Raw genomic sequence first — 19,295 nt, 5'->3', positions numbered from 1 at the left:
ATCTCTTTAATTGTTTGTAAATTCTTCTGCTCGAATCATGAAGTATTTATGGATGTGTAGTTATAGATGAGTGCCCAATATCAATTTATGGCACAGGTCCTAACAGTTAAAGCCCTTGAAATCTCTCTGGTATTTATTTGTAACAAGGCAGAACACCTCAGTTCCACCTGTCCAAAGTGGAAGAATTCTACATCCTTCACTGGAGGGCCAGCTACACTCCAATCTTCTCCAGCTGTCCTTTATGTTGCTGGACCCCAAGTGAGCCGGAATGACAACCTGCAAGCAGTCACTGTCGGTTAAAACACATGGGCGTTGATGTTAGCTTGGTGCACTCGCAGTTGGTGGGGTCAGTAGATATCATTACAGGAAAAGCTGTGTCTGTGCAAGGTGTGGCAGGAATACACCAAGGCTTTATCTTGACTGGGGTGCTGGAAGAAGTCTAAGAGAAGTAATGGTATCAGACAATATTCCTGTAAATGTGTCACTTGGGACTGATTTAGGCAGGATGCTATCTCAAGATGTCTCTAATGATGGTGTTGTTGACTCTGCTGAGAATAACCATAGTTTTTCCCAGGTACCAGGATGTGACAGGAAAAATGTATGCTCAATTTTACCTGAAACGTGTAAACTGTCTGTATCCGAGGAGGTAGGGGATGTAACTCCTTCTTCAGTGCCAGTAGTGACAAGCAGGCAAACAGTGTAGGCCAAGCCATCAGAATTAGGCCCTAAGGGGGATGGAGGGGGGCTGCCACCAGAAGGTAACACTGACATAGAGTCCTCCTAAGGGGGAGGAGTAGGGGCTGCCTGCCCATGGTACTACTGACACAAAATCATTCCCTGAGGTGAAGGTAAGGGGACTGCCAGAAGGCAAGTCTGACACAAAATAATTTTCCCTAACCCCCCTTTCTCCAGCTCCTGCAGTTATAGATGAGTCTGATGACAATGTGGTTAATTGTACGGTATTGCCATCAAACGCTGTCTTTTTATTGGCTCCCTGTCCTAAGGTAGGGCAGTGGGCAATATTGCTATCAATGTTGCGTGTGATACTGATTTAGGTAAAATGCTTGTTCAATCTGTGCCAGATGAGGCTGTTATTAAGTCTGATGTGTTCAGTGCTGTGATTGGCGTAGGGGTATAGAATCTGTCCCATAAGGAAAATATCTCACACACAAGCGAGATTAGTGAGCTGGTAATGGTTAATACACGGTCACTTAAAATACTCAGCAGTCATAGGGCAGACAAGGGGGGGGAAAGACCCTGAGTGGTACAGTTTAATGGGTAAAAGCGCCCAAAGAGAGAGATCTGATAATCCCCACTGTACCTCAGTGGATTCCAGAGGAATTAACTTATTAACCTCAGCTGTAAACTGCTGACCCAATAGGTAGAATATCCTGCTTTCATCTAATTTACATGGAGGCAGGAAACATGAGCCCTGGATAGAGTGCAGCGCTGTGGGTGTGACAAAAATTGTATATGACTCCCAGACCACAGGAAAATAAAAATACTCAGGTGGAGTCTGACCGTCCAGCAGCACACTTTTACTGTCCAGCACACAAAGGAGAGCAACATGGAAACACAGAGAGACTATCAAAATGAAAGCATTGTGCCAGGTGAGCAGGGAAAACCATCATGCAGATGACAGTTTACCTGCCACTCTCTAGAATGGGGAGATCTCTTATGCAAGCTACTTACAAGTCCTATAAAACTGCAAATATGTGTTTGTGATTTAATTCATAGTATTAGCTTGGTGTGGCTCAGAGGAACTCTGTGTCCATGCATGGGTTAAAACTTGAAAGGGGAGACTAAATTGTTTTATCTCTTTGACTGTTTCTGAATTCCTCTATCCATTAGGTATTTATGGAATGATAGTTCCAGACACGTAGTTACAGATGAATGCCCAATATCAATTTATGGCACAGGTCGTAAAAACTAAAGCCCTTGAAATCTCTCTCTAATGTTATATCAGAGTCTATAATATCCAAGATTAGAGTAAGTTCATCTGTTTCATTGTTTCTCTGCAGCTTCTGAAAGAGCCTCTGGTCAGGAAAGTTGATGTCCATATTGATTCTGTCACCATTTACCTAGATGAGGTCAGTAGACACAAGATTATGTTAATGCTTCTAAATAAAAATAATAATTTCATCTGACAACTGGTGTTGAAACAAAGTTTGCTAAAAAATTACATTTATGACTCAACATGCAGCACTCAGGGGTCCTCTGATGGTCAAGGCATGTATTATTTATAGAACAAGAATAACTCAAGACAGTATAATCCCTAAAACAGTGGTTCTTGAGCTGTATATGGTCCTCGCTGGTGAGTCTCTATAGAGGCTCACTGTTCTCACCATGGTCGGGAGTAGTGTTGAGTTGAATTTTATTGCAGAGACAGGAAAGGAGTATTGGGTGAGTAGGGAGGATGAAGTGTAGTTTGAAGAACAGTATGTAGGGCAACAAGGTAAGCAAACAAAAAGGAGGGGTGGTGGTATACAAAGAACACAGACCAGACTCCATGCATTCCAAAATCCACAGAAGAGAATACTGAGGGCAAAACAAGTAAGATTACAGAATTAGCGATGGGACGAGGGTCTGTCCTCAATGAACCAAATAGTGTTTATGGAAGAGCTTTACAGTAGGTCTAGACGGTGCTGGGCCGAACTGTGTAATGAGGGGCACCTTGGCTCATTAGTAGACAGAAGCTAACCACCAGCTGAAAGAATAAACATAAGTGAAAGGTAGGTGGAGTACTGGACCAGGAATACATAGCTTGTTCATATAATGTATCATCATCTTACCAGGATGTTTTCTTTCATCCAAAATCTTTAGCCCACAATACTTCTTTTACTGTCTTTTTGGGTTTATGTGTATCTAATTCATTAGATTAATTCATTTCTAGTCTGTCAGTCTATCTCATGTTTGTTTAACACATGTCTATCTCAAGTCTATCTATCTCACCTATGATGACCTGTTTGGATACAAGCATAGGACCTTTGCTTCAGAGCCTCACAATTATATTAGGACTTCCATGACACCAGTACTCTAGCACCACAAATGATACACCTGCTAAAAGGCACATCTGTGGTTACATCCACATCTAATTGTGCCGTAGTTAAGTGAACACGCCCTTACTGCATTGGACTTACTCTTTCCAGCCTCTGTTCCACCTCATTTAGAGTCGGACAGGTGTATATCCAACTCTAAATAAGGCTTTTCATGGACAGTTCTTGTGTAATGATCCATATTATTTGTGACATAACACATAGATGCCAAATAGTCCCAGTTTTAAGAAATGCGTTCCCATTTTTTCAGTATTGACAAACTACGCAACTAAAACTCTTTTTTGAATCATCGATGCAATTCTTACCATGTATTTCTCTGAGCATTATAAGCTAACACTTACTAAGGAGAAGTATTTAAAGCACAAAGATGTATGTTATAGTAGAAAAAAGAAACATGGCACAATAGGGACTGTCGTGCCCCAAAGTCCGCCAACACAGTATTTGTCTGTGATGCGTTTAGATACAGCAGACAAGTGTCCCTGGTAACTATTATAAAGTGTCGGCATCTATGATAATAATCCCTTTGTTGTCCTCATCTTCTCTCTTACCCTGCAGCTTGGAAAAACATCACACAATTTCTACATTGATATAGAGCATGAAATTGAAATTAGTGATCTGCAACCAGCAAATGTAAAAATATATGACTACTATCTGACAGGTAAGAAATGGGTCAACATTCGGTGAAGTGTAATCAGGGGATTAATATGACAAACACACAACAACTGTCCAATACTGCTAAAGATTAGGCTACATTCAGATTTGAATATTGGTAGGGTATAAGGAAGTGAAATTGGGGTCCACAGATTGCTGGAGTATTATCATAAAAATGGGGGCAAAAATGTACAAACAAAGAAAGCCAGATGTTATAGGTGATTATCTGACATTGACCCACAAGGTAATAGAAAGTGATAAAGGACTCACACCTGTCACGTTTCAAGGCAAAATCACAGCCAAGGAGCCCTTCAATATGGTGGAAAACATGATATTTATTGCAGATACGCTTTCAGAGAATGCAGTAAGGTACAAACCGGATGATGTTGATATAGCACATGGATTGCAAGGAGATACTGAAGGCAGGTAACAGGAACACAGCAGTTGCAGGTGAACAGGTAGTTAGTAGAGATACCTGAGAACAGGTGCACCAGGAGCACTACAAGGAACATGTAGCAACAACAGGGAACAGCTCAGCGCAGCAGCATGGAACATCAACAACAGCAGAAACAACAATAACCAGCAATGTATGCTGGGAGTAACAGGTGCTGGAGATAATTAATGAGGAGGTTAAACCCTAGAACTAACAAGGATTGCACAATAGCAGCACCTCTGGTGAATAGAAGTACTGCCACTATATATATATATATATATATATATATATATATATATATCATCATTTATTTATATAACGCCACTAATTCCGCAGCGCTGTACAGAGAACTCATTCACATCAGTCCCTGCCCCATTGAAGCTTACAGTCTAGATTCCCTAATATAGACACACGCTCACACACAGACACACACAGACGGAGAGGGAGAGACTAGGGTCAATTTTGATAGCAATTAACCTACCAGTATGTTTTTGGAGTGTGGGAGGAAACCAGAGCACCTGGAGGAAACCCTCGCAAACACAGGGAGAACATACAAACTCCACACAGATAAGACCATGGTCGGGAATTGAACTCATGACCCCAGTGCTGTGAGGCAGAGGTGCTAACCACCACTAGGCCACTGTGCTGCCCTATATATATATATGCAGCATGCCATGCAAAGTGCTTGCAGGCAGATCCTGACTACACCAGGTCTATAATCTCATCATTTGCTGAGAGAAGGTTGCTGTGGTGATGTCTGTCAACGTATGCAATGTTGTGCTGTATATGTGGAGAGCAATTACAATTTTGTGATAGGACACTGGAGAATGGTTCACAGTATGGCGTTGTTTAAATAAAACCGATCTGCATGGAAAAATTTGTCAGAAGGAAAACCTTCCTATGACCTAATGACTAAAGTCAAGGTCTGTTCCAAACATTTCTTGTTTATCTAAGTATTTTTTTGAAAACCTCTAAGTGCTTTCGACTGATGAAACAAAAATTTCATTTTTTGACCCCAACCGCTTGGGAGTAGATTTATCAAGCCATCTAAAAAGGAAAAGTGGAGGTGTTGCCCATAGCAACAAAGCAGATTCTAGCTATCATTTATCTAGTACATCATAGAAAATGATAACTAAAGACTGATTGGTTGCTATGGGTCTGATTGGTTGCTATCTCTACTTTTCATTTTTAGCAGGTATAGTATTACTGCCCCTTAGCTGGCTACAAGAAACAATTGGAAGCTGTGATTTCTGCCAAAGGAGGAATTAACAAGTACGGACTAAAAGGGTCACCAAACCTTCCGCATGCCACAATCACTGTTTGTTTGTTTTTTAATTTGTTAAATTCAGCAAGTAAATAGTAAATTTAAATAGTAACTTTGGATTAAAATGTGAATAAATACATCATGTTTCAGTGTGTACCCTGGAGAGGTTGTGTTTATCATGCTTAACTTAAAGAGTCCGTGAAACAAACCATTTGTCCGGGGTTGTCCGAACATTCAAAAGTAACTATAATAGAAAATATTATGTATACCATATGTATCCTTACAATTATCTCACTACGAGTTTTGCTATAATTGGGCAGAGACTATTAAGTGAAGTTTCATCAGTTAGTGTTGGGCTATGATGAGATGGGATACAATGGTAATGAATATATTTATGATAATAGCAATACTGCTGACACAATTTTATGTTATGTATATTTGCTGTGTCATACATCATACAATGTTCTTACATTTATTTTGCCACAGAGGAAAATGCTGCAGTCACCTACAGCCCATGTGCACTAGGTAAAAAATTATTCCTAAAGAAGATTTAATTATTGTACATGAGAACATGAAACAAAAAATGTAGAGATAGAACATTGTTTGGCTAGAGAAGGTAGGGAGGTGGTGGGGATGGTAATTTGGAAAAGGGGCATAGTAGTGATGGTAATTGTGAGATGGTATAGGGTAGTTATGGTAATTGGGAGGTGGGGCATCATAGTTATAGTAATTGGGAGCTGGTGCATAGGCGTATTGAAAATTGGGAAGTGGGGCATAGAAGTATTGGAAAGTGGGGCATAGTAATGGTATTTCTGAGGAAGGGCATGGTAGCAATGGTAATTGGGAGGTGGGACATAGCTATGGTGATTGGGAGTTATGGCATAGAAGTAATGGTAATTGGAAGGGGGAGCAACTTATTTATAGTACATGGGAGGTGGAACATAGTGGTAGTGGATTTTTGGATGTGGTAAGAAACATTATTATAAAGTAAAATCAAGATTGTATGATGATATGCAACTATGCACAACGTTTTAAATAGTTATATGGAGATTTTTAAGCATGCAGGTTACCATGACCAGACTACTATATAGATAGGTTAACATATATTTCTTCTTATTCATATTTCTTACATTCACACCAGGCTGTTGTTCCTCTCCTAGGTTATGGTAAATAGAAGATGAACCCTGGAGCCGTTTTGCTGTTTCCGCTTATTTGCATGGAGCGCTATAAAACACAAGAAGAATGTTAATATTCTGCAACAAACATCAGCAATATATTTACTAAACTGTTTGACATAGAGGAGATGTTGCCTAATGCAACATCAATCAGATTCTAGTTATCATTTTGGGGTATGTACTAAATAAATGACAGCTAGAATCTGATTGCTTGCTACAGGCAACATCTTTACTTTTTCAAACCCGCAGTTTAGTAAATATACCCCCAGGAGTACTATGGACCTTCTGTGAGACATTGTGACAATGACCAAGTACCTGTGCATTCATTCTGTGACTCTAGTGGTGAAAGCTGTCTCTAGGTAATTGTGCAGTGCTTTGTGGGCTTTATGCAGAAGTACCGTACGTTGTGGTGAGCGGAGGTCGATAACCATCCTCAAAGTTAACACCAGCACGTTCCCAGTGTCTTATATGTTCAATTAAAACTTTCATTTCATCCATTGGAAACATTTGGGTTTTTTTGTAAAAAGTTTTAAAACTTGCTAAAAAGAGTTCTTTAAAAACTGGTGGAGTATTTATTGTGGTTGTGGCTGTCTATAATGGAAATGCTTAAGACAATAAAGACTTAGGCCCTGATTCGTTAAGAAACGTAAATGCCAAAACGTGACTTATTTTCCATTTCATTGCTCTGCGCATGCTCAGAAACTGACTATACGCCAGTGAACGCAAGTGCACCCTATTCATCCTTAAATGACACCTCCGACAGCCTAGGATTTCATGGGTGCAGTGGGGGAGAGAAGGGGCCTAAGCATGTAGCCAATGTACTGTAAGGGCGAGCCAAGGTCAAGCGCACACAGCTGTGTCCGATTCAAGTTCTGGGCAGCTCTCAGATATATGATTTTCACCCATATCACTTGCACCAGCTGCAGGGAAGCTGTAAGTGCTGACTGATAGTGATGACAGTCATGTTTGAATGTCAGAACATGTGTTTGCTATCAAGAGCAACTGTAAAAATGCATTTCATGAACAGTAGGCATTAATATCCTATAAATGCTTTCATAATATCATGTTAAAAAAATTGTTGGTTTTCATTCATGATTATGCTATTGACAGGAGTTAATGAATAATTTTATTTTGTATCTTTATTTTCTAATGGGACTTTCTATATACATATGCATTGTGCATATTCTGCAATGTGTTGTGTCTGTGTCTACGCTGTATAGGTAGAGTGTACTTAGACCCATATTCAACTATAAATGTTTCTTCAGATCCTCTTCTTGATGAATACGGGTGTACCTGCTTGCATTTTCCATCTGTTTAAAAAAAAACACAAATTGTGCTCCCTTTGCGTTACTTAATGAATCAGACCCTTAGATAAATCACTTGCCCGTCCAGGAGCTATTGCCACTTTGAGGAATCCGTCTACAACAGAGTCTGTGGCAGGCCTCCCCCATGGCGTCATCTTACCAATGTCCTCAGATTTGAACAGAGGTTGGCTATAGATAGAGGACTCACTACAGCCTCCGCTTGAAGATGACAAGAGCTTCAGGACTGGTGAATTCTATATATTCTCTACTAGAAAGTGAATATAGGAAAGAGTTAAAGATAGGATAGGGTTTAACAGTACATAAAACCTCTATAAAACAGCACCTATAACCTACACCTTGCACCAGGGGCGGGCTGGCCTGGGGGGCAGGGGGGCAGCGCCCCCCCGGGCCGCTCGGTCAGACCGCTACTTGGGCCGGCCGCCCCCCCCCCCCCCCCCGGATGCAAAATACAGCACTTCCCCAGCGGCCGCAACTGATGACATCAGATGCGGCCGCGTCAGCGCACAGGCGGCCGCATCACATGACAGGGGGTGCGGCCGCGTCATTGATGACGCGGCCGCATCCCTTTTCATGAGATGCGGCCGCCTGTGTGCCTCCCGGGCTTCCCTCTCCCAGCCCGCGCCTGCCTTGCACCACCAAAAAAATCCCACAATTATTTCAGATGTATGTCCTACAGCTTCTACTATTAAGGCATCTAAATAAATTTCAACGCAGCCGAGGTCATTTACAAAATGCACAAAAAAACATCCTTAATTGTCCTCCCAGCACCGTAAGGTGCAGGCCTCCAGAAACTAAACATAAAGCGCGCCTCAATGTGCGTAAAGACAGAAAAATCATTAGAGGTGCAGAAGTTTAATCTTCACATCAAAGTCCAATTTCCTATCCCAAATAAGCTTTTCACCTAAAATAATGCTCAGTCTACATCTGACTAATGTTAATTGTCACGAACACGCTCCCAGGTGCCATGACTTTGGGGGTGTTTGCTGTATGAGGTCACACGATTCCAGCCCACAGTCTCTCTCTACCTATCACACAGGTTATAGACGTACTGCATTGCCCCCAAACAACGCTCACATACTTCAGGTTTGCCACCACCTATTGAATACGGGCAATAGGACCCCAATCTACTGTCCTGCACTGGCACACAAGGCTTCTAGCTGCTCACAAACTAGCAAGACCCACACCAGCGAACAAAGCGTTAACTCTTCACACCTCCAGGCTGTTACAGAAATGTAAATGCAAGCACACACAGCTTGTTAATCAAATGTATCAACATATCTCCCACTTGCATTCAAAGGGTTAACTTGGCCGACCTATATTCTTCTTAACAGGCTAATGGATTCGTTAGAGTATCAAGGACGCAACATATTAAACTATAGCTTTACTATACAAAAGTACAGGGCATACAAAAATAATGAATAAACGATTAATACATTGACATAACAAGCAAAGCAGTTTAAAATAAAAGGGGTTATATTCAGAGTTGCACTTACGTGAATTGCTTTTTCTGGCCAAGGGAAATTGGACAGCTTATCAATGTGAATTGATTTCCCAAAAAGTCTGTCAATTTTCTGTAACTGGTTTCAGCTTTTTAAAGACACTTCCACACCTCCCCCTACCCCCGGGGGGTTGTGGCCTGTGACACTTTTTCAATCACCATTTGCATGTTGTCTGAATTTGCTACTCAATTCTACTATGTGACCTAACTTTTCTGTGGAGTGTCACACAGACCCAATTTTATTATTAATAAATCCCTTATGACTTTGTCCATCTTTTGATACCAAACATGATGAAATTGTGACAATGTGACATACCTTTTCCAAAGAAATGTGATTTTAGCTGTTCCCAGATACCACCCGTACTTGTCATTCCCAACCCTGGTGTGATTTCTGCTCCTCAGTATGGAGTGAGAAGACATTTTCCTTTGAAGCTCATATTTCTATATACCTGTATAGGCCTTCAAAATGCTGCCTTGGGCTGCAAGCATGTCAAGCTGTGACCGACCAAACAACAAGTCTATACAGATGTCCAAAAACTAACTTGTGTCAGGATATATCTCACAGCAAGAGTTCTTTGAAGCTGCCATAGGTGACACTCCTATCTTCTCACACTGGAATATGCAAATCCGCATACAACATACTTTCTGCCTTCAAATTATACAATTTAATAGCTGAACTTATCAATGGATTCATTTGATATAACATATTTACACTGCAGTTATGATTTATCCCTTATTCTCCACAATTATGTGATGGGTTAACCCTTGTAAATAACTGTAAGTTCTCTATGTTCATGACATTAATGATAAAAGTGTGGGGACATGGGGACTGACTTTGCTACAGGTGTCAATTGTGTGTGTGAAGCATTTTATTATATGGCTTGGAGTACAACTGGAAATGGACTTCTCCTCCAAAATGCAACATGAAGGCACAAAATGTGTCCTGCTAAAAGCATAGTATGAGGCCAGGTCCCAGCAGTGCAAGACTCAAATTCCTTTTGCAGAGTTGAAATTGCCAGACACTCCTCCAGTATAGCACAGAGCAGCCCTCTAAGTGAGCCCCCTTCACCTCTTTATTACATTATTACATTTCAGTAATTCAGTAACTGAAATCTTATTATTGCACAGGTGCCTACTCCATGCCTCACTAGAATCACCTTCACTCTGTCCATCTCCTCCACCCTGGTTATGCAAATTGCTGACTCTCCACAATGCAGTCATCCTGCTCTGTGAACCGATGCTCCCCTGCAGAAATCTAGGAGCACTTCTACACAACGAGGTGCGAGGCAGGTCAGAAGGTGCTTTAGGGTTGTGGAACGGCTGGTATGCAAATTATAATGCACGTGAGTTTCCAAATATTCTCATCAATTAAAAGAGACAATCACCAAAACACACGTAAAATAGAGTTCACGTTCATAGCTCAGATTATCTCTGACAGTTATCCAAAGACACAGCTCCAGTTCCTTGGTGTTGGAATTTATATTTATATTATGATACAGACCTGTCAACTTGTTTTTTTTCTGCTCACACTGTAATACTTGTGAGTAAGTCAGTGACAACGAAGGGTTAAATTAGCCGCCACAGATGTTATATGCAGCAAACACTGTAAGTTGAAGGCACTCTGCAAATATATATACCTGTGTATTTTTTGTATATCATTTTTATTGTTATAATTAACAGTTTTTGTAAAGTACTAATTCACAAGTCTTTTGATACATTTGTTCAAAGTTTATTCATGTTAGTCTTACACCTGACTTTATAGCTCTGTGTCATTTTTCTCAGTAATAATCCACCTCTGATAGATACTAATGTCAAATACATCAGTAGCTTTACTAGCACTTTAAAGTGCCTTGATTTTGCAAAGGTGGATCTGGATATAAAAGGCTTATGTCTGATATCCTCTTATTCAACTATTACCTTAAAGTAACGACACAAGACTTGAAAATTAAATAATTTATTTAACTATGGTGAAGGATAAAGCAGTCAGTCCGACGCGTGCCAGGCAAATACCAACTGTCCTAGCCTATCCTTCGGACTTATCATCTGGGTCGCAACCAAACCCCTGGGTTCAATTGGGGGATAAACCAAAACAACCCCGGGCAAATATATCTACCTGGATGGGGCACGATGTCCTGATTCGACAGAACCCGCCCATCCTCTGGGCTATACGGAAAGCAACCACGGGGCAACCCACAGGGGCGGTACCTGAACCGAGACTAATAGCCGATTCACTCGAAGAGAGGCGGGTTCAACATGCCCAATACCGTAAATATGCGCCCAAACAACCACTGGCCGTTGACTGAACTGCGTTTTCCGGCCAATACTCCATCCATCTTCGCGGACAGGCATGACCGCCGCCAGAAACTTATAGCCATCCTGAAAAGTATCCAGCCGATTCCTCATGTTCCCAGGAACCAAACGAAGCAGGGAGGGTGGGTGGGCAACATCCAGATCTGCAAGGCTGAATAAAACTTCGCCCATCCAACTTATAGCCTCTGAACCCCTCCCCTATGACACCAGATGGGCATACCAAAATAGTTAACTATTAACACTCCAGAGAATAACTCAGTTAAAGATACAGCAAAGCTTTTATTATCCTTCGTTCCTATACAGATCTCAGTTCTTAGTCTGCCCAGATCACAAAAAGGTGCATGCAGAGGCGGACCTAGCGAGCTATCGGCCCTGGAGCAGAGTGTCGGGGAGGAGGGAACCAACCCTGCTTCTGCCATGCAGCAGGCCTCATTATTTCCGATGCACGGCACCTGCCGCACAAGTGGTGCATACCTACATTAAAGAGTACAAACGTTTTTCGGTTGAGAGCTTTTGGAGCCATAATAGAACTAGGGAGTGCTGATCTCTGGGAGATACATGTGGGTCTTTGCACCGATGTTGTCCGCCTAAAGTGGGGGGATGCCTGTGATAGACCGCTGCCACATTGGGCAGTAGAACTGTAAGTGATTTGTGACTGATTGGTGTTTTTATTGTTATGTATTATTTTACTTTGTGGTTTTAGTGTTTTATGTTATGTTATACAGTAAATTATGATTGTATAATAAAATATAGTTTAGCATACAATTTAGCTGTCTGCTTAAATTAAGTGGACTCATATTAAAGAAAGTACCAAGGGGACACACCTACACCACACTGCCAGTGAAGCAAAAGTGAAACTGAAAGATTGTATCACCGGAACGGACATCAGAGAATTCCCTTGTTCTGTTGCAACTTTGTTCATTTCTGCTTCTTACTCTCAAGGTTCTAAAACAATATTGTTCTGACACATTATAATGGAATTATAATAATATAATAATTATTATCCTTTATTTTTACAACTAATTTTTAGTTTATAATTATTACTATTAACAACAAAATTTATCTTACACATCACACCGGAGTTTTCAACACTAGAGAATAACCTATCAATGAGATTTCAAGTGATTAATTAAGAATTATGTAATAAAACTATATTTCCTAAAAGAGAAATGAAGGTTCTATCTACAACAACTCACAAGACTTGTTCATTCATAAATTTAATTTCATTAAAAAAAATCAGACACAAAAAAATAAGAAATATCAGAACAGTGGACCTTTCTTTATTTTTTACTAATTGTTACAGTTTTGAATTATTATCATTTTGGGGGTCTCAAAGTTGCAAAACAAAACACAGCCATTTTTTACAGTTTGTAATAAAAAAAAAACCCACAATGAACAACACTGTAAAAACTTTTCAAAATAACTTCCTTCTGTTTCCTTGAACCATAAATAAAGACTAACGACTGTTTCAATGTAACAAATACACCAAATTGTATAAAGTTCTTAATTTCAAAATATGTCTTTAAATATCAGATAAGGATTTATCTAAAACAGAGGTGCCCAACATGTGGGTTGTCAGATATGAAATACATTCTATTAGGAATCACATATTTTTGGGTCCCAGATTAAAAGTGACAAGGAATAGCAACAGTAAAAAATGTATAATTTACACAGCAAAGAAAAAGATCCAATTGGCGCACCATATGTCTAATTGAAGGATAAAATGAATATATAAAAGTATAGTGATAAAACATCAATTTTTAAATTTGATCAGTAGTGCAGCTGGAATATGGGGTGTGTAAGGCCCCACTAAATAAAGGCAAACTATAAATAAAGAAAAAAATTATTACAGCGTTGTAACTGGTCAAAATATAACCATGCCAAACATGATGCTAAAAAGGTATATTAGATAAAATATATTTATATATAAACAGTATCACATCTAAAAAGATAAGCCAGGGAACTACCTGAGCAGCTTTTGTTAATATTTATTCCTCGACAATCACTCACTGCTTGTCTGAGCTGAGCCTCTGACGTATCCCACGAGGAGGGGCAGTTATCCTCACCTTGAACATATTCAATATTACCATCATCAAACTTAGTCCTTAGATAGCCTTTATACTGCTATCATGTTATATGATAACAAGAAAAACATGTTGTAAACCAATTCATCGTGGCGCTAATAATTTTATAAAGCGCTCATCAAATACACACCAGCGCTCTAGAAGGCACCTCATTAGTAAGATAATTAAGGAGATACCACTAGATCCTCAGTAGATTCTGGTGGATATATGAGAGGTTACACATGCCGATTCATTGTATATTCCATAGTATTCTACCTGAACTCTATACAGGAATCACCCATTGATATTATCCTTGTATGATATTATAGAAGTATAACGGTAGTAGAATCCCAGTTTTAACTTCACAATTTCACTACAATTATTTCGCTAATTTTATACTATTTTACCTTTTCTGAATTAAAGTTATGTTTTACTTCATCTACTATGATTATATTTTGATCTGGGAAATACAGTGCATCTCCTAATTAATTTCTAGCCCTCTTACCTTTCGTATTCAGAAATAGGTAATGGTAGCACCCCTCTCTGTTATTATAGAGAATTTTCTGTTAATGATTATTAAAGAGGGAAATTTTCCTATAATCTGTGCGATAGAATAAATATCCCTTTCTCTTCAATTAAATCAAAACACTCATGTTTAATAGTCAGGCCTGAGATTAAATTAATATTATTCACATTTAATTAATACACATATTTCCCTCCTACTATTCCTGACAGCATTCACATTTCATAAATATTCATAAATAGACCTTCTTCTACCCCAGCTGGGTCCCAAATTCAATTAAAAGCACCCAATCCACCCCAGTATTAATTTAACGGTCCCATCACCCCACTTTAAATTAATAGGCACCATCATAACGCCACCATTAAATAACCCCCACCATCGCAATCATCCCAGAAATAAATGAAAGGCAAGCACCTTTAAATTAATAGCCCCTACCCCCATTAAAATAATGTCCCCCATTTATAAATGAATAGGCCCTATTCCCGTTAAATGACTAGCCCCTATCCCCATTAAATAGCACCAGAAATAGTGGCTGACTGGCAAATTTTATCCCGGGGGGAAGAGGTGAGACTCCTATCAAACTCCTAATAGGAAAATATTAAAGGGAAAAAAAGCAGGTAGCCTAGTGACCCAACTCAAGCAGATGACCCCCAGCCCCTCAGTCCACCTGTAAATTAATAGCCCCTATACCAATTGAATCAATATCCTCACCAGTACATTAATAGCTCCTATCCTCTTTACATAATAGAGGATACACAAAGAGGATAAAAGCAGAGAGGATGGAGAGAGACAAGGCAAGGGGGCGGACAGAGGCTCAGGGGCTGAGGGGAAAACAGAGTAGAGGAGAGGTAGGCAGAGGAGAGGGGGAGTACAAAAACTCACAGTAGCTGGACTGGAGTAGCTGGGGGCTGCACCAATGAGCAGGAGCACCTTGGAAAGATTGCTCTTTAACCCCTGACAATGGAACAGCCTCAGGGACTGCAGGAGGCAGAGTCTTAACTTAAAAGTTTAGCGCATACTTGCCAACTCGCCCAGAATGTCTGGGAGACTCCCGAAATTTGGGTCAGTCTCACGGACTCCCGGGAGAGCTGGCAAATCTCCCGCATCCTGCACCTGGCACCCCAAAATGATGCGATTCGCGGTCAATCACGTAATTTTGCCCCCCCCGCAACAAAACGGCACTTCCGCTGCTGGGGGCGGAGCCAAAATGACGCGATTGGCCGTGCCCTGCCCCCTTCCGCCCTCCAGACACCTCCCTCTCCTGGAAAAAGCAAGGAGAAAGTAAGTAAGTATGGTTTAGCGTCTGGGGTGAGCAAGAAAAATGTCGCACCCCTTGACCTAAAATATTCATAAATTGTGTCCCACCATCAGCGTTGCACCCTGGGTGGTTGCCCCTGTCTCACAGCCCTAGTTACGGCCCAGACGGGAGAGTCCAGTTTAATCGTGGTGTGGGAAAGTGGGGATGCAAGCCTACGAGCATAACTTACTTACCTCTCTGTCTGTAATACCCGGTCTTATTTTATTAATGTGCTTGTTCCAAATTTGTAAAGTGCTATGGAGTATGCTGGTGCTATTTAAAGCAATAATAATAATAATAATAATAAAAAACATATGTTTGTGAGGTCATGCACTGCAGACCCCAGATCTCATTGCCATGATTCCCCAATTTCAGAAGTTGGGAGGTATGGATAACTCCCACACCTGTCTCCCAGCTTTCTCTCTCTTTAGGCATGACTGGCTGCTCTACATATAATATTAAAATATGAAATAAATTTGCATAACTACAAGCTCTGCATGATAGACAACTGCACGGGCCACGCCCCTCAGGCCATCAGGCCACATCCATAAACACTTCCACGTCATTGTGGTATAGGAGGGAATAACACCCATTTGCCCCTACTATGCCCCTGGAAACTACTGGCTCTGTCTCCTGTCCCCCAAAATTGGGTTAGCCAAAGGGTGAAAGGTCAGAGTGCTTTCATGTGCTTCCTATTAAAAAAAATAGGAAAGCCAAAAACGTCTTTGCCCAAATGTACAGTATTATGGATTGTATCTGAAATGTTGCGCTGCTTTGGCTATGCTAAGGAGCTTAAATTGTGTTTATAACTGCGTCAGCCTCATCCAGCTGGAAAATGACCCCGGCCTCATGCATTGTTCTTTCATTCTGCAGCTAAGAACTGATATAAATCATGACAAGTCTCTAACTAAATAAAAGGGTGACGTTTAAAACAATAGTTCCTGTAATATCAGTCACAATGTCCCAAGGTCATACTATGCGCCAATACACGTGAACAAACACCCTCCATCTGTGCGTTATTAGTAACCGCTGAGCTTTGATTTATTCTCTGATTTATTCGGAGAGGCAACCAGGTTATAATCCAGTGCAACAGGTCATGGTTATACACAGGGAACTCTTCCTGTGGCACAATTACATAGCTCATCGATCACGTGTGCATAATTTCCCCCCCAATTACCACTCGAGGTTCACCCTACATAACCAACTTTTTTTGTTTTACTTTGTTTATTATAAGTGCACCAAATTTAATGTTAAACTTTTTGCAGGGTGTTTGTAAAGATTACATATTGGAATAAGGCTTTCTGTAAAGAACAACTGTGAAAAAATAAAAGCAAGGTATATACTTTCCCTGATTCTGCCTATGGCTAACTAAGCCAGAGATGTCAGGTGGTGATACAATGATTAAAATGCAGACTGCAGATCTCTGGTGGTGATATAAATATTATTATTATAGATTTGGAAGTTACCACAGTGCTCCACAGCGCCATACGGTGGTTAAATAGGATATACATACAACAGAGAACATACAAGGTATACAATATAAATGCAGACAAGAAAAGAAAGGGTTGGGAGGGCCCTACTCGTGAGCAGGGCTGCCAAGAGGAATTCAGGGCCCGGGTACAACAAACTCATGGGGCCCCCCCATAGTTGAGTAAGCCCTAAAAAATTTTTGCGCCGCCTAACGGCGCCGCAAAAAACACGACGCGGGTTTGGTCATACATTCAGGGGCGTGTCAATGCGCCATTGGGGCGTGGCTAGCCTAACGACGGTGCAAAAATTTTCGGGAATGTGGTCATACATTTGGGGCCGTGGCAATGCACCGTTGGGCGCATAGCTAGCACATCAAAATCACTAGGTCCTGAATTCACCACAGCGTCACATATGTCCAAGCACTCCTGACTTTTAAGACATCCAGCACCACAGTGTAGTATACAAAGAATGCAGTGTGTACACAAACAGTTCAGTCTTGGCCTGCGCCCACTGGGCTCACCAAACATTGGCATTGTCCCTACTAGAATCACAACATTTCACACACTATGCTGCTCTGTCCTACCTGTTCTTCTCACTTTCTCCACCCGAGGCTGCTGGTTTCTTTAGTTGTGGCTTGCCTGGATCTTGGAATGTAGAAGGACCTATTTGGGAAAAAAATGGCTACATTTAGAAAATTTCAGTCAGACGCAGCGTTAAATCAATAGCACCCACGATTAATAATTAGGCCTTCCTCCAGCCCCAACATTAAAATAATAGAATTCACATGTAATAAATAAACCTATTTCCCGTCATGCAAACAGCCTAGCAATACCTATTTCCCGCAACCATCACTGCCATTAAATAATTCATAGTCACATTTAATAAATAGACCTCATCCTCCCCAAACTCACCTCCACATTCAATAGGCCCCAAATCACCCCATCTTAAATTAATAATCCCCACTATTAAATTGCCTCACCATCACCCTACAAACAAAATAGCGCCCATTAATTAGCCACCACCTACCGCACACACACTACATTGCAACAAGCCCCATCACAACTACACTGCGCCCTCCATGCTGCTTTCCCCCCTTTTTATTCACTCTGTGCCTCTTTGCCCCTTTTTTTTTATAACTCTGTGCCTCTCTGCCGCTGTTTTCCTCCTCTGTGCCTCTCTGCCCCTGTTTTCCTCCTCTGTGCCTCTCTGCCCCTCTTTTCCTCCTCTGTGCCTCTCTGCCCCTCTTTTCCTCCTCTGTGCCTCTCTGCCCCTCTTTTCCTCCTCTGTGCCTCTCTGCCCCTCTTTTCCTCCTCTGTGCCTCTCTTTTCCTCCTCTGTGCCCCTCTTTTCCTCCTCTGTGCCCCTCTTTTCCTCCTCTGTGCCCCTCTTTTCCTCCTCTGTGCCCCTCTTTTCCTCCTCTGTGCCCCTCTTTTCCTCCTCTGTGCCTCTCTTTTCCTCCTCTGTGCCTCTCTTTTCCTCCTCTGTGCCTCTCTTTTCCTCCTCTGTGCCCCCTTTTCCTCCTCTGTGCCTCTCTTTTCCTCCTCTGTGCCCCTCTTTTCCTCCTCTGTGCCCCTCTTTTCCTCCTCTGTGCCCCTCTTTTCCTCCTCTGTGCCCCTCTTTTCCTCCTCTGTGCCTCTCTTTTCCTCCTCTGTGCCCCTCTTTTCCTCCTCTGTGCCTCTCTTTTCCTCCTCTGTGCCTCTCTTTTCCTCCTCTGTGCCTCTCTTTTCCTCCTCTGTCCCTCTCTTTTCCTCCTCTGTGCCTCTCAGTTTCTTTCCTTACCTTTTGTCAGCTTCTTTCTTTTCTTCTCTTCTCTTCTGTCTTCTCTTCTTTCTTCTTCTTTGGTCTTGTCAGGCTGCGGCGCTCCTCACTGACTGACTGCCGGGCGTGACTTGATGACGTCACGCCCGACAGTCAGTGTGAATGGAGAAGACAGGAGAGGAGGGACGCGGCGCCGCGGTCACGTGAGTATTGATTTTTTTTTTTTTTTTTTATTTCTTATAGCTCCCCCCACCAACGCCCCCCCCCCCCTCCCCCTACCCCGCGGGAATTTTTTTTTAAAAAAAATAAAAATACGCAAAATACAAAAAAATAAAATAAAAAAAAAAAATGACAAAAAATAGCAGCAAGGGCCCGGCCCGGGCCCCCTGGCATGGCCGGGCCCGGGTAAAATGTACCCGCTCCCCCCCCCTCTCGGCGGCCCTGCTCGTGAGTGAGCTTGCATTTTAATTGGA

The 19,295-nt window shown here is 41.5% G+C and overlaps 1 long non-coding RNA gene across 1 annotated transcript; it reads left to right on the top strand.

Moving 5' to 3' along the window:
• Nucleotides 1–2,019: 2,019 nt before the first annotated feature.
• On the top strand, nt 2,020–7,161 carry LOC142160796 (uncharacterized). The gene is made up of 4 exons (XR_012693310.1): nt 2,020–2,090; nt 3,612–3,714; nt 5,891–5,929; nt 6,565–7,161. It is a non-coding gene; the product is annotated as an uncharacterized LOC142160796 (long non-coding RNA).
• The last annotated feature ends 12,134 nt before the right edge of the window (nt 7,162–19,295 follow it).

Source organism: Mixophyes fleayi, chromosome 6, assembly GCF_038048845.1.
Source record: "Mixophyes fleayi isolate aMixFle1 chromosome 6, aMixFle1.hap1, whole genome shotgun sequence".
NCBI lineage: Eukaryota > Metazoa > Chordata > Amphibia > Anura > Limnodynastidae > Mixophyes > Mixophyes fleayi.
The sequence above is the reverse complement of the archived record's forward strand: the minus strand, read 5'-3'. Positions and strand labels throughout refer to the sequence as shown.